Genomic DNA, 25,632 nt, shown 5'->3' with positions numbered 1-25,632 from the left:
AATACGTGTCGCATATCAGTTTGCAAACAATGTAAAAAAGTTAATAAAGCTGCATACAAACATGGTCTCTTTTTGTTTTCTTGAGTACGGCAGCTCCAAAAGGCAGGTGTTTCAACCTAGCTCAGTGCTTTCAGTGGTGGGGCAGCCAGAGGAAAATTTGGAGCGTAGGGGTAATGTTCTCTATTTGCGCCGTGATTGGCTCACCGCCAAATCTAAGGGTAGAGCTCGAAAATTCAAGCCACTTGGGTGCTCCCATAGAGTTACATTAGAAGTGCCCATCCAAAAAGGCTCAAGGTCATTGGCCACAGATAAAATGACATCAAATCACATTATATCTACAGTAGCTTTGATTGGACTGATCATGTCAACATCATACTTTCACAATATTAGCTAGCAGTCATCATCATGAATCAAGTCGACAATCTACTGGCAAATCCTTTTTAATCCTTGTCATATGAAGAGAAATAATGTACAGAAATTATAGATAAAACGTATCGGTGCTCATCGGCCATTGGACATAAACATAACACAACAAGTTGGAAATCGCAAATTCAACAATGAGTGGTTTGGAAGGAATCAGTGGCTAACTGCAAGCATTGCAAAGCAATCACTAGCCTGCTATTCAGTGGAGTGGCTGTGAGGTCCCAAGTCTGGGTTTAAGGGTCTCTTTTCCAAGCTTAAAATGATAAACATTCAACATCGGCCATGCTGTCAATCCAACAGGATTTCTGACACGCTCAAAACAACTGTTAACTTGGAACTGGGAAATCTGACTTCAGTGAGTTCAAGACAATTGGGAACTCGGGGAAAAACGAGCTCTGACTAGGAAAATACATTTTGAACGGTCATCCAACTTGGTATTGTAAGTTGGGCCTAGAGCTATGACCTGAAGATCACTGATTTGACCTTGTTTTTTATCTGAATTCCCAGTTGTCTTGAAAGCACCATAAATCCAGAGAATGACAGACTGATGTCAAAGTTTGATGACAAAATTTGCCCACGAAGGACCGCCGTGCCACCTTCCTGATCAAGTGAGCACAGCACAACAAGGTGAGTCCAAAAATGTATTGTATGCTGCTACATAAATGATGTAATATGCCAGGGAGATATGTATACTGTAGCTAAGAAAGTAATACTATGTGTATGTTGTGTAGTAAGCTTTTAGAATCCCATGTGCCTCACCCTAATAATTTGGTATTTCCCTCTTAATTTCGCCTACAGTTCTGACTTGGTGTGCAGGGAGAACACTAAGAACGGCCCATGTTCTGAATTCTGTCGCTGTACATTTAAATAGTGCTGAACAAATAATTATATTGACTACGTTCGTCCAAACTCACTCATTAATGTCTTAATCGGAATTACGGATTGCCTCTTATCCGCTTGTTGTCCCTTTATGCCATAGTTTTTACATCTCAATTGTCATTAGAAACCACATTTGTTTAATTGTTTAAGCAAGTCAGTCATATCAGCTATGTTTTTTTAAAAGGCAGTAAATGAGGCTGAATGAACTGTTTCACTGCCAGACAAGGGTCCGCTGAAAGCCGGGTGTAACGGTGGTAAGGTGTTTCTGTTGTAAGGGACTGCTTTTGGGACTCTGCTTTTGCGACATCTTTGTGTAGGCCCTAACAGTTTGTGGGCATCTTTTGTTACTGTTATAGTGCAATTAATGTATTGTTTAGTGTTGTGTAGTGGCTTTGCTGGCATGCATCCCCATTTTTTTCGGTTTGTTTGCCCCACCAAGATTTACATGCTAAAATCACAACTGGTGATTTACATTTTTATGGATTAGTGGTGTGTGGGGTGAGTTGGTGAAGCCATTTTTTTCTTTTTGCCGTCATTTTAATACAAAATGTAACGATCACACACTACCGCACAATAGGTGGCGGCATGCACAAATAAATGTGGGAACGCCATTATACCAAAGAAGAAGACGAAACTCCGCCCGTCTTCTCTTTCAGCTCTTAAAAACTGAAACACCCCTATCAGTTGCCATTTTACTTTGGACAAGCCTTGACTGGATTTGTACCTGTCAAAGCAATATTTGATGAGGAGGCGTGAGTGCAGTTCCCTTTAATATTTTTAAAGAAAGTGTGTCCCTGTTCGAATTTGATCGGAGTTATCGGCGCAAGGGAGCAGCGGTTTGCACAAGAAGGTAACGTTACACAAACTGATAAGGGGTGAAAGGATCGCAAGCCATGATAGCATAGGTGTTTAAGTAGCTAACGTTAGCTAGCTTTAACCAACGTTACCAGCCGGTTTGTCAATACGGCATTATGTACTCTTGTTCCTCGAGTCAGGAATGTAAGGCTTTTTTGGGGGGGTCTGGCCTCAAACCTAACGGCTAACTAGCTAGCTAACTTTAGCTACGTCGACTCGTGTTTCAAATGCCCTGCCTCTTCTCTGGCCAGCCGAACAATGCTACTAACCGGCTATCCACTTTGTTTGTAGCTAATGTTTATTACTTTTTTTCGTTGTTGGGAATACCGACTAGCTAACTACTCAAATAATCGAATGAGTAATGGGGCATCTACTTATCTAACTAACTAATGTGACTGAATTCAAGTCTGTTTACTCTCTATATCGCAAAAATGTTTATAGGCTAGTGCGTAGTGGCAAGGCCGGCTCTACACTTTTTTTCTTTTTTTGATATCCCCTATGTTCCACCCAAGGTGGAACAAAACACAACCATGATTTATAACTTGTGTCTCTTTTCATGAAATGGTTGGTTGTGTAAAAATATTTTACTGCAAAAGTGGTTAAATTGATAGGTATTGTGACAGACAACCTAAACTAAAGTGCAGAATAATTCCGGGACACAATCTTCTCACCCCACTTCGAAGCGAAGTGATTTTAGTAGCAGGTTAGAATAGCATTTTCGATAACCCTTTTATAACCTTAACCTCAGTCTCATAATTAACATGCTTCGTCCATTTTCATAACCTGCTGCGAAAAAGTCCGGTAGTTACCAAAGTGACGTGCAAAGTGTTTCCGAATAATGCCTAGCTGGAGGGGGGATGGGACAACTCGTGTAGCCTAGGCAGTCGATAGTGGCCGCTAGATCTGCACTATTGTCTCGGATTGAAGTGCATTCCCGGTAATACACGTGTGCCATGGGCGGCTCATACATAAAGCATTCCCCTTCCAGGCTGCGAAGGCGCAGCGTTTATGGCGAGCCGCTAGGGGGACTGGACAAATATGTACTGTCGTAGTAAAACAAATGCAGTGTAGTTTCCCTTTAATAAAACACTATTTTCCACCAGCATTTTCAGACGTTTTCGGACAATGTAGGAAGGTGCCTTAGACCACTGCATCTCAGTGCTTGAAGCATCACTACAGACACCCCGGTTTGAAACCAGGCTGTATCACAACCAGCCATGATTGGGAGTCCCATAGGGCGGTGCCCAATGTTGTCCGGGTTTGGCCGTCGTTATAAGAATTTGTTCTTAACTGGCTTGCCTAGTTAAATAAAAATCCAGGTAAGGGTGTGGGACATCCTAAGTTGTCTGATAATGGTGATGGATTTTTTTTTTTTAAAGGGAAACTTCACCGCAAGACACAATTTTGTTTTTTCCTGTCTCCCTACATATGAGATGAAAGGGTGTTTCACACATGATGCATTATAGTTCTATTTTTGCTTTTTCATGACAGGAGAGCAAAACCAATGATGCCATTTTTAATTGAGCTTGCGATCTGATCGAAAAATGTATGGAGTCATGTTTTGTAGTTATTGTGGCCTTTGTGTTTCGTTGATGGCACGATCACGCAAGTAGATGTCTTTCAGTAGAGCTATGGGACTTGTCTCAACAAGGTTCCTATCTGCCAGGACATTGCAGGATATCTAGGTTGATGCATTTTGCCTGGCTTTGTAAAGACTTCCCCACAGAACAGAGACTGATATTTCCCTGGATGTTAACCTTTCTGGCGCAGGCATTCCGCTAGCGACCCACCTCGACAACATCCGGTGAAATTGCAGAGCGCCAAATTCAAAATACAGAAATGGTCATAAAAAAATACTCATAACAAACATTCATAAAAAATACAAGTGTTATACATTGGCTTAAAGATTAACTTGTTACTCCAGCCGCTTTGTCAGATTTCAAAAAGGCTTTAAGGTGAAAACATACCATGCGATTATCTCTGGACAGCGCCCCGCTTACAAAAGCATACAAACATTTTACAACCAAGTGAAGGAATTACAAAAGTCAGAAAGAGCAATAAAATGAATCACTTACCTTTGAAGATCTTCATATGGTTGCAGTCACAAGAGACCCAGCTACACAATAAATGTTCGGTTTTGTTCGATAAAGTCCCTCTTTATATCCCAAACTCTGTTTTGTTGGCGAGTTTTGTTCAGTAATCCACTGGCTCAAAGGTGGTCAAAACATGCAGAGGAATGCATCCTAATAGTACCGGTGAAGTTCGTCGAAACATGTCAAACGATGTTTATAATTAATCCTCAGGTTGTCAATTGTCTAAATAATCGGTAATATTTCAACTGGACAACAGCATGTTCAATAGAAAGGAAAAACAATGAAGGGCGTGCACTCGGTCACGCGCGCAAATCAGCACTGCATCATTCTACAGTCCACTGACAGAAAGGTCTCATTCTTCATTTTTCAGAAAACAAGCCTGTCTAAAGACTGACATATAGTGGAAGCCATAGGAACTGCAATCTGGGTCCTAACCCATTAGATACTCTACAGGCATTCAATTGAAAATGCCCACATCAAAAAATCCCACTTCCTTGATGGATTTTCCTCAGGTTTTTGCCTGCCATATCAGTTCTGTTATACTCAGACATTATTTTAACAGTTTTGAAAACTTTAGTTTTCTATCCAAATCTACCAATTATATGCATATCCTAGCTTCTGGGCCTGAGTAACCGGCAGTTTACTTTGGGCACGCTTCTCATCCAGATGTTGATATACTGCCCCCAAGCCATAAGAAGTTAAGTGTGATGCATTCACTACAAAATATGATGGTGAGGAAGCCCAGTGGGAGAAGATGGCACAATATTCATTTTGGCTGATGTTCTGCAAATGTGTTCATCAATGAAACATTTGATCTCAATACAATTCTGTTCAGAAAACTACTGTCTTTTATGAACAGGGGACTTTTTTTTTTTTGTAGTTTAGGAGTGCATGGGTGAATTGCTTTATTGCACACTTCAAAGTAGGTGGTACCTAACAGAAATATGTGAGAAAGCGCCAATAGGATCTTGCTAGCTCGTGCTTGACTCCGCTCCCTCCTTGCTTGTTCTGCCCACTGACTAATTGCTTCCCATTGGAAACGACAGGCAGTGGTCTACCTTGGGTTAGTTACAAACAGCTTTGACGGGAGCCATACTTCCCTGTTCCCATCCTCAAAGACATTATTTTCAAAACGGGGATGGACTTAGTTTGTTGGTTCACGGGAGCAATGTTACTGTCCAGTCTATTCTCAACTGCTAAATAATTAGCTACAATGGGTGTGTCTGATTCCTCTTTCCAAAAAGAGCTGAACAACGATACATTCTTCTACATGGGGACCTACAGCCCTATTTATTAGAGCTGGAATATACTGAAGAGAACTTGAGCTGGTGAGAAAATAATTGCGAGACCAGCAAGCAGCAACGACAGCCTAGACCAGCTGGACCAGGACTCTCCATATGGAGGGTGTGATGCAATTGCGGTGCCACCGGATGCATGTGGAGGCCAAATCGAGCTCCGTACCGCATCGCCATGCGCCTCACAAATTTGGTAACATACAGAGCCCTCTGCCTTATCTCAGCATAGACATGATTGGTTGACGGTAGGTGAGGGCGATACATCCTGTAGAAGACACTCACGTGACAACGGCTCTGCACTTCTCCATCAAGCGCAAGAAGTATGAATGAATGCCCAGACTTCTGCTGAGGCCATATCACCGTAAATGCTGCATGGCCAATGTAAATGTCAGATTGACCATGTGCCCAATACCCAGCAACTTCGCACAGCGGTTAGAGTGGGACAACATTCCACAGGCCACAATCAACAGCCTGATCAACGAAGATGTCGCGCTGCATTAGGCAAATGGTCACACCAGATACTGACTGCTTTTCTGATCCACACTCTTACCAACGATCCATATCTGTATTCCCCGTCATGAAATCCACAGATTAGGGCCTAATGAGTTGATTTCAATGGACTTATTTAAAAAAAAAAATATGAACTGCAACTCAGTAAAATCTTGTTGTTTAATGTTTATTTTGGTTCAGTGTACATTACACAAGCTGACTGTTTGACCACATCAATTTGGGGTTATTACGCATCCTTTTAACCACATATTGGTGACGTTAGTATAAATGTTTAGTCAACACGATCAATCGCTTAAAACAGATCCATATCTTTTGGGTTTGTACTGTTGGTTTTTGTCATGCGCTGGGGGTCGCAGGACTGTCACTTAACTTCTATGGGCTAGGTGGGACGCTACAGGACACAGCCAGTGAAATATCAGGGCGGCAAATTCAAAAATAACAATGTCATAATTCAACTTTCTCAAACACAACTATTTTACACCATTTTAACCTGTTATGGCTAGGGGGCAGTATTTTCACGGCCGGATAAAAAACGTACCCGATTTAATCTGATTATTACTCCTGCCCAGAAACTAGAATATGCATATAATTATTAGTTTTGGATAGAAAACACTCAAGTTTTTAAAACTGTTTGAATGGTGTCTGAGTATAACAGAACTCATTTGGCAGGCCAAAACCTGAGAAGATTCCATGCAGGAAGTGCCCTGTCTGACAATTTCTTGCCCTTCTTGATTATCTCTATCCATTACAGGGGATCTCTGCTGTTACGTGACACTTCCTACGGCTCTCAGAAGGTGGCAAAAAGCTGAATCATGGCTTTGCAGGCTCTGGCTGAAAAAAAAAGTAGCGCGTTTGGATAGTGGCTGGTCACAGTACTGTGAGACTCAGGCTCGTGCCCGAGTCGACCCCATGCTTTATTTTCTTTCGTCTGTTTACCTAAACGCAGATTCCCGGTCGGAATATTAACGCTTTTTTACGAGAAAAATGGCATAAAAATTGATTTTAAACAGCGGTTGACATGCTTCGAAGTACGGTAATGGAATATTTAGAAATCTTTTGTCACGAAATGCGCCATGCTCGTGACCCTTATTTACACTTCGGATAGTGTCTTGAACGCACGAACAAAACGCCACTATTTGGATATAACAATGGATTATTTTGAACCAAACCAACATTTGTTATTGAAGTAGCAGTCCTGGGAGTGCATTCTGACGAAGAACACCAAAGGTAATCAAACTTTTCTAATAGTAAATCGGAGTTTGGTCAGGGCTAAACTTGGTGGGTGTCTAAATAGCTAGCCGTGATGGCTGGACTATCTACTCAGAATATTGCAAAATGTGCTTTCACCGAAAAGCTATTTTAAAATCGGACACCTCAGTTGCAGAAAGGAGTTCTGTATCTATAATTCTTAAAATAATTTAAGTTTTTTTGAATGTTTATCGTGAGTAATTTAGTAAATTCACCGGAGGTTTGCGGGGGGTATGCTAGTTCTGAACGTCACATGCTAATGTAAAAAGCTGGTTTTTGATATAAATATGAACTTGATTGAGCAAAACATGCATGTATTGTATAACATAATGTCCTAGGTGTGTCATCTGATGAAGATCATCAAAGGTTAGTGCTGCATTTAGCTGTGGTTTTGTTTTTTGTGACATTATATGCTAGCTTGAAAAATGGGTGTCTGATTATTTCTGGCTGGGTACTCTGCTGACATAATCTAATGTTTTGCTTTCGCTGTAAAGCCTTTTTGAAATCGGACAGTGTGGTTAGATAAAGGAGAGTCTTGTCTTTAAAATGCTGTGAAATAGTCATATGTTTGAAAAATGTACGTTTTTGTATTTTTCAGGAATTTGTAATTCGCGCCACGCCTATCATTGGATATTGGAGCAGGTGTTCCGCTAGCGGAACGTCTAGATGTAAGAGGTTAAAGATGCATTTCTCCTTGATGTAACCACATTGTCTGATTTTTCAAAAAGGCTTTACAGCGAAAGCAAAACATTAGATTATTTTTGTCTATGTACTCTCCTAACATAATCACACAGCCATTTTCCAAGCAAGGACATGTCAATAAAACCCAAAACACAGCTAAATGAAGCACTAACCTTTGACGATCTTCATCAGATGACACTCCTAGGACATTGTTACACAATACATGTATGTTTTGTTTGATAAAGTTGATATTTATATCCAAAAACAGCATTTTACATTGGCGCGTGATGTTCAGAAAATGTATTCCCACCAAAACGTCCGGTGAATGTGCACATCAATTTACAAAAATACTCATCATAAACGTTGACAAAATTATAACAATTATTTAAAGAATGGACTACCCCTGGATGCAACCGCTGTGTCAGATTTTAAAATAGCTTTACGGAGAAAGCACATTTTTCAATATTCTGAGTACATAGCTCAGCCATCACGGTGAGCTATTCAGACAGCTGCCAAGTTCTGGGCAACCTAAACTCAGACTTAGTATTATAAATATTGTCTTACCTTTGCTGATCTTCGTCAGAATGCACTCCCAGGACTGCTACTAACACAAGTGTTTTTGTTCGAAATACTCCATATTTATGTACAAATGCCTCCATTTTGTTCGTGCGTACAGATCACTTATCCAAAGGCATAACGCGTGAGCGCGGAACGAGGGACAAAGTCAAAATGTTCCATTACCGTACTTAGAAGCATGTCAAACGCTGTTTAAAATCAATCTTTATGGTATTTTTAACGTAGAATTGCGATATTCCAACCGGACAATAGCATATTCATTCAAGAAGAAAAAGAAGGAACGGCGTGACGGCGCATATCCAATCCCTTTGTTGCCAGGCAGACCAGTCGGTGAATGAGCTCCTATTATCTGCCCAGTGACAGGAAAATGCTCAAACCACTTTCTGAAGGCTTTAGACAGCCAATGGAAGCCTTAGGAAGTGCAACATCACCCCACACACTAGCTTTGAGAATTGTAGTTCTTTTGATGACTTTCCACTTCCTGCTTGGTTTTTTTTTTCTCAGGTTTTTGCCTGCCATATGAGTTCTGTCATACTCAGACACCATTCAAACAGTTTTAGAAACTTCAGTGTTTTCTATCCAAACCTACTACTAATATGCATGTTCTAGTTTCTGGGCCAGAGTAGTAACCTGTTTTAAATTGGGTACGTTTTTCATCCGGCCGTGAAAATACTGCCCCCTCGCCCAGACAGGTTAAATAGCAGCCAACCATTGTCACTGATCAGGGTTTCCGTTAGGAAAATGTGGCATCAGACAACGTGACCGGGAAGATTAAAATTTACCTTCCATTTGATAACTTTATCAGACCCATATGCTTTGGGGCATAACACATTAGGGCATCCACCCACACTGCGCAGAATTACAAATCGCCTTTAAATTATGGAAATGCATCTTAACAGAACATGCAGCCAATAAAACACATTTTTCAAACATCAACCAAAATGCAATTCTAAACAGCACACCTGATAGCAGTTCCATGGGTCTGGGATAAAAATCTCTTAACCTGTTGGGGCTAGGGGGCAGTATTTTCACGGCTGGATAAAAAACGTACCTGATTTAACCTGGTTACTAATCCTACCCAGTAACTAGAATATGCATATACTTATTATATATGGATAGAAAACACCCTAAAGTTTCTAAAACTGTTTGAATGGTGTCTGTGTATAACAGAACTCAAATGGCAGGTCAAAACCTGAGAGATTCCTTTACAGGAAGTGGCCTGTCTGACCATTTCTTGAACTTCTTTGCCATCTCTATCTTTTACGAAGGATCTCTGCTCTAACGTGACACTTCCTACGTCGTCCATGGGCGCTCAGAGCCCGGGAAAAAACATAATGTCGTCATCCCAGCCCCAGGCTGAAACACATTATCGCCTTTCTCAAGTGGCCGATCAAGGGACTGTGGGCTTAGGCGCGTGACCTGGTCGCCCCCGTCTTTGAGATTTTTTTTCCCTCTGTTTGCCGAAAAGGAGATTCCCGGTCGGAATATTATTGCTTTTCTACGAGAAAAATGGCATAAAAATTGATTTTAAACAGCGGTTGACATGCTTCGAAGTACGCTAAAGGAATATTTAGAATTTTTTTTGTCACGAAATGCGCTATGCGCACGACCGTTATTTACCATTTCGGATAGTTTCTGGAACGCACGGACAAAACGACGCTATTCGGATATAACGATGGATTATTTGGGACCAAACCAACATTTGTTATTGAAGTAGAAGTCCTGGGAGTGCATTCTGACGAAGAACAGGAAAGGTAAGACCATTTTTCTTATAGTAAATCTGATTATGGTGAATGCTAAACTTGCTGGGTGTCTAAATAGCTAGCCCTGTGATGCCGGGCTATGTACTTAGAATATTGCAAAATGTGCTTTCACCAAAAAGCTATTTTAAAATCGGACATATCGAGTGCATGGAGTTCTGTATCTATAATTCTTAAAATAATTGTTATGCTTTTTGTGAACGTTTATCGTGAGTAATTTAGTAAAATGTTAGCGAATTCCCCGGAAGTTTGCGGGGGGTATGCTAGTTCTGAACGTCACATGCTAATGTAAAAAGCTGGTTTTTGATATAAATATGAACTTGATTGAACAAAACATGCATGTATTGTATAACATAATGTCCTAGGGTTGTCATCTGATGAAGATCATCAAAGGTTAGTGCTGCATTTAGCTGTCTTCTGGGGTTTTGTGACATTATATGCTAGCTTGAAAAATGGGTGTCTGATTATTTCTGGCTTGGTACTCTGCTGACATAATCTAATGTTTTGCTTTCGTTGTAAAGCCTTTTTGAAATCGGACAGTGTGGTTAGATTAACGAGAGTCTTGTCTTTAAATAGCTGTAATATAGTCATATGTTTGAGAAATTGAAGTAATAGTATTTCAAACATTTTGAAAATCGCGCCACAGGATTCAACTGGCTGTTACGTAGGTGGGACGAATTCGTCCCACCTAGCCCAGAGAGGTTAAACTTAGAGGGGGAAGGTAAAGATGTAAGATGGGTTGCTAATATGACTGGGATTTTGGCTTCTGGACAATGAAAGAGTTATGAAAATCAAAAGAAAAGAACAGAGATTGTGTAGCGGTGGGTCCAATCGGGAGGTAAATTGAATTAAATTTGCAAATTATATTATTCTTCTCTATTAGAGGTCGACTTATTTATTTTATTTTTTATATATATATATATATATATTTTTTTTCCCCAACGCCGATACCGATTATTGGAGGACCAAAAAGCCGATGCCAATTAATCGGCCGATTATATTTAGTTTTTGTAATAACGCCAATTACAACAATACTGAATGAACACTTATTTTAACTTAATATAATACATCAATAAAATCAATTTAGCCTCAAATAAATGAAACATGTTCAATTTGGTTTAAATAATGCAAAACAAAGTGTTGAAGGTAAAAGTGCAGTATGTGCCATGTAAGAAAGCTGTTTAAGTTCCTTGCTCAGAACATGGGTACATATGAAAGCTAGTGGTTTCTTTTAACATGAGTCTTCAATATTCCCAGGTAAGAAGTTCTAGGTTGTAGTTATTATATTATTATTATAGGACTATTTCTCTCTATACGATTTGTATTTCATATACCTGTGACTATTGGATGTTCTTATAGGCACTTTAGTATTGCCAGTGTAACAGTATAGCTTCCGTCCCTCTCCTCGCTCAAACCAGGAACACAACGACAACAGCCTCCCTCGAAGCAGCGTTACTCATGCAGAGGAAGGGAAACAACTTCTCCAAGTCTCAGAGTGAGTGACGTTTGAAAAGCTATTGGCCTGCACCCGGCTAACTAGCTAGCCATTTCACATCGGTTACACCAGCCTAATCTTGGGAGTTGATAGGCTTGAAGGGGTGGGTATAATTTGTGGAACGTTCCAACAGGAATCTGTTCCAAAAAACGTAAAGTAAAAGGTTGCCAACCAACAACGCATACAAACCTAGCTAACTAGCTGCCGAATAGGCATCAACTCACCACGTAGCTTAATCTTAATGTTTCTCCATAGGCAAACAGACATGTGAGGACAGACATTTTTCGGAATAAACGTGATGAGTGAAAAACGCAATGAAATAGACCACTCCCTACCCGGTATCTTATTCTGCCGCTATACAACTTTGTTTGCGTTGTTTTTTGGAAACCTTGTTATTTATGAAGGTTTTGGAATAGATTCCTGTTGGAACATTCCAGAAATTATACCCACCCAGGTTGAAGTCATAAACAGCGCAATGCTTGAAGCACAGCGAAGGGCTGTTTGAATGAATGCTTATGAGCCTGCTGCTGCCTACCACTGCTCAGTCAGACTGCTCTATCAAATCATAGACTTAACTTCTCTAGGGCCAGTGGGACGATTTCGTCCCACCTACGTAACAGCCAGTGGAATCCCGTGGCGCGTTATTCAAATACCTTAGAAATGCTATTACTTCAATTTCTCAAACATATGACCATTTTACACCATTTTAAAGACAGGACTCTCGTTAATCTAACCACACTGTCCGATTTCAAAAAGGCTTTACAACGAAAGCAAAACATTAGATTATGTCAGCAGAGTACCCAGCCAGAAATAATCAGACACCCATTTTTCAAGCTAGCATATAATGTCACATAAACCCAAACCACAGCTAAATGCAGCACTAACCTTTGTCATCTGATGAAGATCAATCTTAGAACATTATGTTATACAATACATGCATGTTTTGTTCAATCAAGTTCATATTTATATCAAAAACCAGCTTTTTACATTAGCATGTGATGTTCAGAACTAGCATACCCACCGCAAACTTCCGGTGAATTTACTAAATTACTCACGATAAACGTTCACAAAAAACATAACAATTATTTTGAGAATTATAGATACAGAACTCCTCTATGCACTCGATATGTCCGATTTTAAAATAGCTTTTCGGTGAAAGCACATTTTGCAATATTCTAAGTAGATAGCCCGGCATCACAGGGCTAGCTATTTAGACACCCAGCAAGTTTAGCACTCACCAAAGTCAGATTTACTATAAGAAAAATGTTATTACCTTTGCTGTTCGTCAGAATGCACTCCCAGGACTTCTACTTCAATAACAAATGTTGGTTTGGTTCAAAATAATCCATAGTTATATCCAAATAGCGGCGTTTTGTTCGTGCGTTCAAGACACTTTCCGAAAGGGTAAAGAAGGGTGACGCGTTTCGTGACAAAATTTCTAAATATTCCATTACCGTACTTCAAAGCATGTCAACCGCTGTTTAAAATCAATTTTTATGCCATTTTTCTCGTAAAAAAGCAATAATATTCCGACCGGGAATCTGTTTTTAGTACAAAGAGAGAAAATAAAAACATGGGGTCGCCTCGTGCACGCGCCTCAGTCTCATAGTACTCTGACCGACCACTATCCAATCGCGCTAATGTTTTTCAGCCAGGGGCTGCCTCGACATCATTCAGCTTTTTCCCGGCTTCTGAGAGCCTATGGGAGCTGTAGGAAGTGTCACGTTACAGCAGATCCTAAGTTTTCAATAAAGAGTCAAGAAGCTCAAGGAATGGTCAGAGGGCACTTCCTGTACAGAATCTTCTCAGGTTTCTGCCTGCCATATGATTTCTGTTATACTCAGACACCATTCAAACAGTTTTAGAAACTTTAGGGTGTTTTCTATCCAAAGCCAATAATTATATGCTTATTCTAGTTTCTGGGCAGTAGTAATAACCAGATTAACCTCTCTAGGCTAGGCGGGACGAATTCGTCCCACCTACGTAACAGCCACTTGCAGCCTGTGGCGCGATTTTCAAAATCTTAAAAATCCTATTACTTCAATTTCTCAAACATATGACTATTTTACAGCCATTTAAAGATAAGACTCTCGTTAATCTAACCACACTGTCCGATTTCAAAAAGGCTTTACAACGAAAGCAAAACATTAGATTATGTCAGCAGAGTACCAAGCCAGAAATAATCAGACACCCATTTTTCAAGCCAGCATTTAATGTCACCAAAACCCAGAAGACAGCTAAATGCAGCACTCACCTTTGATCTTCATCAGATGACAACCCTAGGACATTATGTTATACAATACATGCATGTTTTGATCAATCAAGTTCATATTTATATCAAAAACCAGCTTTTTACATTAGCATGTGACGTTCAGAACTAGCATACCCCCCGCAAACTTACGGGGAATTCGCTAACATTTTACTAAATTACTCACGATAAACGTTCACAAAAAGCATAACAATTATTTTAAGAATTATAGATACAGACCTCCTCTATGCACTCGATATGTCCGATTTTAAAATAGCTTTTTGGTGAAAGCACATTTTGCAATATTCTAAGTACATAGCCCAGGCATCACGGGCTCGCTATTTAGACACCCGGCAAGTTTAGCACTCACCATAATCATATTTACTATTATAAAAATGTCATTACCTTTTGTTGTCTTCGTCAGAATGCACACCCAGGACAGCTACTTCAATAACAAATGTTGGTTTGGTCCAAAATAATCCATCGTTATATCCGAATAGCGGCGTTTTGTTCGTGCGTTCCAGACACTATCCGAAATAGTAAAGAAGTGTCGCGCGCTTGGCGCAATTCCTGACAATAAAATTCAAAGTATTCCATTGCCGTACGTCGAAGCATGTCAACCGCTGTTTAAAATCAATTTTTACGTCATTTTTCTCGTAGAAAAGCGATAATATTCCGACAGGGAATCTCCTTTTCGGCAAACAGAGGAAAAAATCCCAAAGGCGGGGGCGGTCGGGGTCACGCGCATAAGCTAGTGTCTCTTGATGGGCCACTTGAGAAAGGCGATAATGTGTTTCAGCCTGGGGCTGGAATGACGACATTCTCTTTTTTCCCGGGCTCTGAGAGCCTATGGAAGACGTGGGAAGTGTCACGTTAGAGCAGAGATCCTTAGTAAATGATAGAGATGGCAAAGAAGTTCCAGAAATGGTCAGACAGGCCACTTCCTGTAAAGGAATCTCTCAGGTTTTGACCTGCCATTTGAGTTCTGTTATACTCACAGACACCATTCAAACAGTTTTAGAAAATTTAGGGTGTTTTCTATCCATATGTAATAAGTATATGCATATTCTAGTTACTGAGTAGGAGTGGTAACCAGATTAAATCGGGTATGTTTTTTATCCAGCCGTGTCAATGCTGCCCCCTAGCCCTAACAGGTTAACCAGATGCCACTGATTATGAGAAGCAAAAACTGTGTTAAAACTAAACTTTTCCACATGTGCATTATGAAAATCATTACTGGCATGCAGAACAGTATAAATGGTAGGATAAGTTGTAAGCTTTACCAAACTTAACTCACTCGTAGCCTATTAGGTATTTATGAAAGAATTCTCTTTGTTTCCATGGTTGGATTTTGCCTGTAGACTACTTTGAAGCAAGGTAAGACATGCCTCGTAATATGAAATTAAACATTCAGGATTCAATTGTGTTCAAAATGCATATTGCCTCCAGGTCACATTGTGTAAAGTGCTGGGTTAATTGCGCTGATTGCCTGCACTTGAATGGGAGGCATGCTTCAATTAGGTCTTGTGGCATATTTTGGTTAAACTTAACCACAATTCCATGAAATTGTTAACCCTCTGCATGCACAGTGCATTCTCCATCACCTTTTCATCTGGATCTTCGCAACTAGCTAACCTCAATCCCGGGTGACTACGCCTGGCTAGCGTTTCCATCCCGGCGCAAGCACCAATTAGCCTGATGCTAGCCTGGCTAGGGCTCCTGGGCTACCACCAAAGCCCACTCCCGGGCTACAATATCCGGACCCCTTCTACTGCCGGTATGGGGCACGGAACCCCGCCGATCCTCTACGACTGGAATACTGACATAATCTGCCCGAGGATTCCAACAGACCCCCTCAGGCGCGACATCCACTGAAGGCCCATCCTGCTAGCAATCTAGAGCTACTTGGAACCCTACTAATCCACGACTGGTCTATCGACGTCACCGCACGAGGAGACAAAAATAGACTTTCCTCCATCGCGACGTCCCCCAAAGGCCCTTCTGCTAGCGCCCCAATCTGCTAACTGTCTGCATCGCCATGTCCCCAACCAGCCCAATCACTCACTGGACCCATATGATCACTCAGCTACGCATGCCTCTCTCTAATATCAATATGCCTCGTCCATTACTGTCTTATTTCACTGTAGAGCCTCTAGCCCTGCTCAATATGCCTTAACCAACCATGTTCCACCTCCTACATAAGTGATGACAGCACCTGGTTTAAACGTCTCGAGAGAGTTTCTCATCATTACTCAATGCCTAGGTTTACCTCCAATGTACTCACATCCTACCTTTTGTCTGTACACTATGCCTCAAATCTATGCTATCGTGCCCAGAATCCTGCTCCTTTTACTCTGTTCCGAACGTGCTAGACGGCACGTTCGTATAGCCTTTAGCCGTACCCTTAACCTACTTCTCTGGTGATGTAGAGGTTAATCCAGGCCCTGCAGTGCCTAGCTCCACTCACACTCCCCAGGTGCTCTCATTTTGTTGACTTCTGTAACTGTAAAAGCCTACTCCCTAAGTTTGTTTTACTCAATGCTTTAGCACGCTCTGCCAATCCGGATGTCTTAGCCATGTCTGAATCCCTAACCCTGAAATCTTGATTCCGAACTATAACATTTTCCGCCAAGATAGAACTGCCAAAGGGGGCGGTGTTGCAATCTGCTGCAAATATGGCCTGCAGAGTTCTGTCATACTATCCAGGTCTGTACCCAAACAATTTGAGCTTCTACTTCTAAAAATTCACCTTTCCAGAAGAGTCTCTCACCGTTGCTGCTTGCTATAGACCACCTTCTGGCCCCAGCTGTGCCCTCGACATCATATGTGAATTGATTGCCCCCCATCCATCTTCTGAGCTAGTGCTACTAGGTGACCTAAACTGGGACATGCTTAACACCCCGGCCATCCTACAATCTAAGCTTGATGCCCTCAATCTCACACACATTATCAATGAACGTACCAGGTACAACCCCAATCCCTAAACACGGGCTTCCTCATAGATATCATCCTAACTAACTCGCCCTCCAAATACATCTCTGCCGTTTTAATCAAGATCTCATCGATCATTGCCTGCATCCATAATGGGTCTGCAATCTAACGACCACTCCTCATCACTGTCAAACGCTCCATAAAACACTTCTGCGAGCAGGCCTTTCTAATCGACATGGCCGGGGTATCCTGGAATGACATTGACCTCATCCCGTCAGAGGATGCCTGGTTATTCTTTAAAAGTGCCATCCTCACCATCTTAAATAAGCATGCTCCATTCAATTTTTTTTTAACCAGGAATAGAAATAGCCCGTGGTTCAGTCCAGACCTGTCTGCCCTTGACCAGCACAAAAACATCCTGTGGCGTTCTGCATTAGCATCAAATGGCTCCCGTGATATGCAACTTTTCAGGGAAGTTAGGAACAAATATACACAGGCAGTTAGCTTTCCTAAGGCTAGCTTTTTAAACAGAAATTTGCATCCTGTAGTACAAACTCAGAAGTTCTGGGACACTAAAGTCCATGGAGAATAAGAGCACCTCCTCCCAGCTGCCCACTGCTCTGAGGCTAGGAAACACTGTTAACACTGATAAATCCACTATAATTGAGGATTTCAATAAGCATTTCTCTACGGCGGGCCACGCTTTCCACCTGGCTACCCCTACCCCGGTCAACTGCCCGGCACCCTCCACAGTAACCTGTCCAAGCCCCCACCATTTTTCCTTCACCCAAATCCAGATGGCTGATGTTCTGAAAGAGCTGCAAAATCTGGACCCCTAAAAATCAGCCGGGCTAGACAATCTGCACCCTGTCTTTCTAAAATTATCGCAACCCCTATTACTAGCCTGTTCAATCTCTCTTTCCTATCGCCTGAGATTCCCAAAGATTGGAAAGCTGCCACGGTCATCCCCCTCTTCAAAGGGGAAGACACTCTAGACCCAAACTGTTAGACCTATACCCATCCTGCCCTGCCTTTCTAAAATCTTCAAAAGCCAAGGTAACAAGCAGATCACCAACTATTTCGAATCCCACCGTACCTTCTCCACTATGCAATCTGGTTTCCGAGCTGGTCATGGGTGCACCTCAGCCACGTTCAAGGTCCTGAACAATATCATAACCGCCATCGATAAGACGGTACTGTGCAGCCGTCTTTTTCGACCTGGCCTAGGCTTTCGACTGTCAAATCACCGCGTTCTTATCGGCAGACTCAATAGCCTTTGCTTCTCAAATGACTGCCTCACCTGGTTCACCAACTACTTCTCAGACAGAGTTCAGTGTGTCAAATCGGAGGGCCTGTTGTCCAGACCTCTGGCAGTCTCTATGGGGGTGCCACAGAGTTGATTTCTCGGTCCGACTCTTCTCTGTATACATCAATGATGTCGCTCTTGCTGCTGGTGAGTCTCTGATCCACCTCTATGCAGACAACACCATTCTGTATACATCTGGCCCCTCTTTGGACACTTAACTAACCTCCAGACAAGCTTCAACGCCATACAACTCTCCTTCCGTGGCCTCCGACTGCTCTTAACCTCTATGGGCTAGGTGGGACACTTGCGTCCCACCTACTCAACAGCCAGTGTAATCCCGTGGCGCGATATTCAAATACCTCAAATGCAAGAACTTCAATTTTTCAAATGTATGTCCATTTTAAAGACAAGACTCTCGTTAATCTAACCACACTGTCCGATTTCAAAAAGGCTTTACAACGAAAGCAAAACATTAGATTATGTCAGCAGAGTACCCAGCCAGAAATAATCAGACACCCATTTTCCAAGCTAGCATATGTCACATAAACCCACAGCTAAATGCAGCACTAACCTTTGATCTTCATTAGATGACAACCCTAGGACATTATGTTATACAATACATGCATGTTTTGTTCAATCAAGTTCATATTTATATCAAAAACCAGCTTTTTACATTAGCATGTGACTAGCATTCCCACCGAACACTGCCGGTGAATTTACTAAATTACTCACGACTAACGTTCACAAAAAACATAATTATTTTAAGAATTATAGATACAGAACTCCTTTATGCACTCGATATGTCCGATTTTAAAATAGCTTTTCGGTGAAAGCACATTTTGCAATATTCTCAGTATATAGTCCGGCATCACAGGGCTAGCTATTTAGACACCCAGCAAGTTTAGCACTCACCAAAGTCAGATTTACTATAAGAAAAATGTTATTACCTTTGCTGTTCTTTGTCAGAATGCACTCCCAGGACTTCTACTTCAATAACAAATGTTGGTTTGGTCCCAAATAATCCATTGTTATATCCAAATAGCGGCGTTTTGTTCGTGCGTTCAAGACACTATCCGAAAGGGTAAATAAGGGTGACGAGCATGGCGCATTTCGTGACCAAAAAATTCTAAATATTCCATTACCGTACTTCGAAGCATGTCAACCGCTGTTTAAAATCAATTTTTATGCCATTTTTCTCGTAAAAAAGCGATAACATTCCGACCGGGAATCTGCGTTTAGGTAAAAAGAGGAAAGAAAATAAAGCACGTGGTCGACTCGTGCACGCGCCTAAGCCCATAGTACTCTGATCGGCCACTTGCCAAACGTGATGTGTTTCAGCCAGAGGCTGCCTCGATATCATTCAGCTTTTTCCCGGGCTTTGAGAGCCTATGGGAGCCGTAGGAAGTGTCACGTTATAGCAAAGATCCTCAGTCTTCAATAAAAAGAGCCAAGATGAACAACAACTTGTCAGACAGGCCACTTCCTGCATGGAATCTTCTCAGGTTTTGGCCTGCCATATGAGTTCTGTTATACTCACAGACACCATTCAAACAGTTTTAGAAACTTGAGTGTTTTCTATCCAAAGCCAATAATTATATGCATATTCTAGTTACTGGGCAGGAGTAGTAACCAGATTAAATCGGGTACGTTTTTTATCCGGCTGTATCAATACTGCCCCTAGCCCTAACAGGTTAAATGCAAGTAAAACTAAATGCATGCTATTCAATCGATCACTGCCCGCACCTGCTCGCCTGTCCACGGCTCTGACTTAGAATACATGGACAACTACAAATACCTAGGTGTCTGGTTAGACTGTAAACTCTCCTTCCAGACTTGCATTAAGCATCTCCAATCCAAAATTAAATCTAGAATTGGTTTCCTATATCGCAACAAAGCATCCTTCACTCATGCTGCGAAACACACCCTCGTAATACTGACCATCCTCAACTTCGGCGACGTCATCTATAAAATGGCCTCCAGCACCCTACTCCTCAAATTGGATACAGTCTATCACAGTGCCATCTGTTTTGTCACCAAAGCCTCTTACACTACCCACCACTGCGACCTGTACGTGTTCTCGTTGGTTGGCCCTCGCTTCGTACTCGTTGCCAAACCCACTGGCTCCAGGTCACCTACAAGTCTCTGCTAGGTAAAGCACCGCCTTATCTCAGCTCACTGGTCCCCATAGCAGCACGCGCTCCAGCAGGTATCACTGGTCACCCCCAAAGCCAATTCCTCTTTTTTGGTTGCCTTTCCACTTCTCTGCTGTCAATGACTGGAACGAACTGCAAAAATCACTGAAGCTGGAGACCCATATCTCCCTCACTAGCTTTAAGCACCAGCTGTCAGAGCAGCTAGCAGATCACTGCACCTGTAAATAGGCCATCTATCTACCTCATCCCAATACTGTATTTATTTATCTTGCTCCTTTGCACCCCAGTATCTCTACTTACTTGCACATTCATCTTCTGCACATCTACCATTCCAGTGTTTAATTGCTATATTGTAGTTACTTCACCATGGCCTATTTATTGCCTTTACTCCCTTATCTTACCTCATTTGCCCTCACTGTATATAGACTTTTATTCTACTGTATTATTGACTGTATGTTTTGTTTATTCCATGTCTAACTCTGTATGTGTCGAATTGCTATGCTTTATCTTGGCCAGGTCTCAGTTGCAAATGAGAACTTGTTCTCAACTAGCCTACCTAGTGAAATAAATTTAAAAAAAACATGTGCAACTGATTCTCAAGATCTTGCACATTAATGAGATGCTATTGAGCCCACACTACTACACTAAGCCAAGGACTACATAATTTCTGGTAAATTTTGATTACAATACTGGGCTGGGTGAATATATATTTTGAGACATTATTTTTTGTTAACTACTAAATAGTAGCCTACAGCAAAGTGTTTAAATTATTTGTAACTTAACCTGTTAGGGCTAGGGGGCAGTATTGACACGGCTGGATAAAAAACGTACCCGATTTAATCTGGTTACTACTCCTGCCCAGTAACTAGAATATGCATATAATTATTGGCTTTGGATAGAAAACACTCAAGTTTCTAAAACTGTTTGAATGGTGTCTGTGTATAACAGAACTCAAATGGCAGGCAGAAACCTGAGAAGATTCTGTACAGGAAGTACCCTGTCTGACCATTTCTTGGCCTTCTTTGCCATCTCTATCCATTACAAAGGATCTCTGCTGTTACGTGACACTTCCTACGGCTGCCATAGGCTCTCAGAAGGCGGCAAAAAGCTGACTCGTGGCTTTGCAGGCTCTGGCTGAAAGAAAAAAAAAAAAAAAGTAGCGCGTTTGGTTAGTGGCTGGTTACAGTACTGTGAGACTCAGGCGCGTGCCCGCGTCGACCGAATTCTTTACTCTGGTTACCTAAACGGAGATTCCCGGTCGGAATATTATCGCTTTTTTACGAGAAAAATGGCATAAAAATGGATTTTAAACAGCGGTTGACATGCTTCGAAGTATGGTAATGGAATATTTTTAAATTGTCACGAATTGCGCCATGCTCGTAACCCTGATTTACCATTTCGGATAGTGTCTGGAACGCACGAACAAAACGCCGCTATTTGGATATAACGATGGATTATTTTGGACCGAACCAACATTTGTTATTGAAGTAGCAGTCCTGGGAGTGCATTCTGACGAAGACAACAAAGGTAATCAAACTTTTGTAATAGTAAATCTGACTTTGGTCAGGGCTAAACTTGGTGGGTGTCTAAATGGCTAGCCGTGATGGCTGGGCTATCTACTGAGAATATTGCAAAATGTGCTTTCACCGAAAAGCTATTTTAAAATCGGACACCTCGATTGCACAAAGGAGTTCTGCATCTATAATTCTTAAAATAATTTACGTTTTTTGTGAACGTTTATCGTGAGTAATTTAGTAAATTGTTAGTAAATTCCCCGGAAGTTTGTGGGGGGTATGCTAGTTCTGAACGTCACATGCTAATGTAAAAAGCTGGTTTTTGATATAAATATGAACTTGATTGAACAAAACATGCATGTATTCTATAACATAATGTCCTAGGGTTGTCATCTGACGATCATCAAAGGTTAGTGCTGCATTTAGCTGTCTTCTGGGTTTTTGTGACATTATATGCTAGCTTGAAAAATGGGTGTCTGATTATTTCTGGCTGGGTACTCTGCTGACATAATCTAATGTTTTGCTTTCGCTGTAAAGCCTTTTTGAAATCGGACAGTGTGGTTAGATTAACGAGAGTCTTGTCTTTAAAATGGTGTAAAATAGTCATGTTTGAGAAATTGAAGTAATAGCATTTCTAAGGTATTTGAAAATCGCGCCACGGGATTCAACTGGCTGTTGCGTAGGTGGGACGAATTCGTCCCGCCTAGCCCAGAGGTTAACAATTTCTGCTAGGTAGTTTTTGCTACCATGTGGGTTTTGGCCTGCTTGAACCTGCTGAGTGTTAATTCACCTGTTTTTAATTTTCAAACATCTTACTAAGGAGTTAGATTAAACTGCTTAACCTGTTTGGGATAGGGGGCAGTATTTTCACAGCCGGATAAAAAAACTTACCTGATTTAATCTGGTTACTACTCCTGCCCAAAAACTAGAATATGCATATAATTAGTAGATTTGGATAGAAAACACCCTAAAGTTTCTAAAACTGTTTGAATGTTGTCTGTGAGTATAACAGAACTCAAATGGCAGGCCAAAACCTGAAGATTCTATACAGGAAGTGCCCTGTCTGACCATTTCTTGTCCTTCTAGGGCATCTCTATCAAAAATGCAGCATCTCTGCTGTAACTTGACATTTTCTAAGGCTTTCATTGGCTCTAGGAAGGTGCAAGAAAGTGGAATGAGAGCTCTGTAGTCTCTGGGCGAAAAAAAGCAGGGTTTTTTGTGAGTGGTCCTTCTGGGAACAATGACACTGAGGTGCGCGTGCACGAGAAGACTCCGTTTTTTTTCTTTCAGTGTTTGAACCAATACGTTGCGTGGTTGGAATATTATCGCTATTTTACGAGAAATCGCATGAAATATTTTAAACAGCGTTTGACATGCTTCTAAGTACGGTAATGGAATATTTTGAATTTGTCATGAAACGCGCCGGCGCGTTACCCTTCGGATAGTGACTTGAACGCACAAACAAAATGGAGCTATTTGGATATAACTATGGATTATTTCAAACCAAAACAACATTTGTTCTTGAAGTAGAAGTCCTGGGAGTGCATTTTGACGAAGAACAGCAAAGGTAATCCAATTTTTCTTATAGTAAATCTGACTTTGGTGAGTACCAAACTTGGTGGGTGTCAAATTAGCTAGCCGTGATGGCCGGGCTATCTACTCAGAATATAGGTTTTCGGTGAAAGCACATTTTGCAATTTTAAAATCTGACACCACGGTTGCATAAAGGAGTTCTGTATCTATAATTCTTAAAATAATTTATGTATTTTGTGGACGTTAATCGTGAGTTATTTAGTAAATTCACCGGAAGTTTTCAGTGGGTATGCTAGTTCTGAACATCACATGCTAATGTAGAAAGCTGGTTTTTGATATAAATATGAACTTGATTGAACAAAACATGCATGTATTGTATAACATAATGTTCTAGGAGTGTCATCTGATGAAGATCATCAAAGGTTAGTGCTGCATTTAGCTGTGGTTTTGTTTTTTGTTATATACTGCTCAAAGAAATAAAGGGAACACTGACAATAAATTTCACATGCTGTTGTGCAAATGGAATAGACAACAGGTGGAAATTATAGGCAATTAGCAAGACACCCCCAGTAAAGGAGTGTTTCTGCAGGTGGTAACCACAGACCACTTCTCAGTTCCTATGCTTCCTGGCTGATGTTTTGGTCACTTTTGAATGCTGGCGGTGCTTTCACTCTAGTGGTAGCATGAGACGGAGTCTACAACCCACACAAGTGGCTCAGGTAGTGCAGCTCATCCAGGATGGCACATCAATGCGAGCTGTGGCAAGAAGGTTTGCTGTGTCTGTCAGCGTAGTGTCCAGAGCATGGAGGCGCTACCAGGAGACAGGCCAGTACATCAGGAGACGTGGAGGAGGCCGTAGGAGGGCAACAACCCAGCAGCAGGACCGCTACCTCCGCCTTTGTGCAAGGAGAAGCACTGCCAGAGCCCTGCAAAATGACCTCCAGTAGGCCACAAATGTGCATGTGTCTGCTCAAACGGTCAGAAACAGACTCCATGAGGGTGGTATGAGGGCCCGACGTCCACAAGTGGGGGTTGTGCTTACAACCCAACACCGTTTGGCATTTGCAAGACAACACCAACATTGGCAAATTTGCCACTGGCGCCCTGTGCTCTTCACAGATGAAAGCAGGTTCACACTGAGCACATGTGACAGACGTGACAGAGTCTGGAGACGCCGTGGAGAACGTTCTGCTGCCTGCAACATCCTCCAGCATGACCGGTTTGGCGGTGGGTCAGTCATGGTGTGGGGTGGCATTTCTTTGGGGGGCTGCACAGCCCTCCATGTGCTCGCCAGAGGTGGCCTGACTGCCATTTGGTACCGAGATGAGATCCTCAGACCCCTTGTGAGACCATATGCTGGTGCGGTTGGCCCTGGGTTCCTCCTAATGCAAGACAATGCTAGACCTCATGTGGCTGGAGTGTCAGCAGTTCCTGCAAGAGGAAGGCATTGATGCTATGGACTGGCCCGCCCGTTCCCCAGACCTGAATCCAATTCAGCTCATCTGGGACATGTCTCGCTCCATCCACTAACGCCACGTTGCACCACAGACTGTCCAGGAGTTGGCGGATGCTTTAGTCCAGGTCTGGGAGGAGATCCCTCAGGAGACCATCCGCCATTATCAGGAGCATGCCCAGGCGTTGTAGGGAGGTCATACAGGCACGTGGAGGCCACACACACTACTGAGCCTCATTTTTACTTGTTTTAAGGACATTACATCAAAGTTGGATCAGCCTGTAGTGTGGTTTTCCACTTTAATTTTGAGTGTGACTCCAAATCCAGACCTCCATGGGTTGATAAATTGGATTTCCATTGATTATTTTTGTGAATTTGTTGTCAGCACATTCAACTATGTAAAGAAAAAAGTACTTAAACATTATTTCATTAATTCAGATCTAGGATGTGTTATTTTAGTGTTCCCTTTATTTTTTTGAGCAGTGTGTGTGCGCGCTAGCTTGAAAAATGGGTGATTTATTTCTGGCTGGGTACTCCTGACAATCTAATGTTTTGCTTTCGCTGTAAAGCCTTTTTGAAATCGGACAATGTGGTTAGATAAATGGGAGTTCTTTCAAATGGTTTAAAATAGTCATACGTTTGAGAAATTGAAATTATAGCATTTAAGGTTTTTCGTATT

At 41.7% G+C, this 25,632-nt stretch overlaps 1 pseudogene across 1 annotated transcript in view; it reads left to right on the top strand.

The window, feature by feature from the left end:
- Positions 1-1,939: 1,939 nt before the first annotated feature.
- LOC106571858 (uncharacterized) overlaps positions 1,940-25,632 on the top strand; it is a 34,449-nt pseudogene continuing 10,756 nt past the window's right edge. The window contains exon 1 of the transcript XR_014380654.1: positions 1,940-2,152. The product of XR_014380654.1 is annotated as an uncharacterized LOC106571858 (transcript). The remainder of the gene's footprint in view (positions 2,153-25,632) is intronic.

This window comes from Salmo salar, chromosome 15 (assembly GCF_965601325.2).
Source record: "Salmo salar chromosome 15, fSalSal1, whole genome shotgun sequence".
NCBI classification, from domain to species: domain Eukaryota; kingdom Metazoa; phylum Chordata; class Actinopteri; order Salmoniformes; family Salmonidae; genus Salmo; species Salmo salar.
Note: the sequence above shows the minus strand (reverse complement) of the source record. Positions and strands in the feature narration are given on the sequence as shown.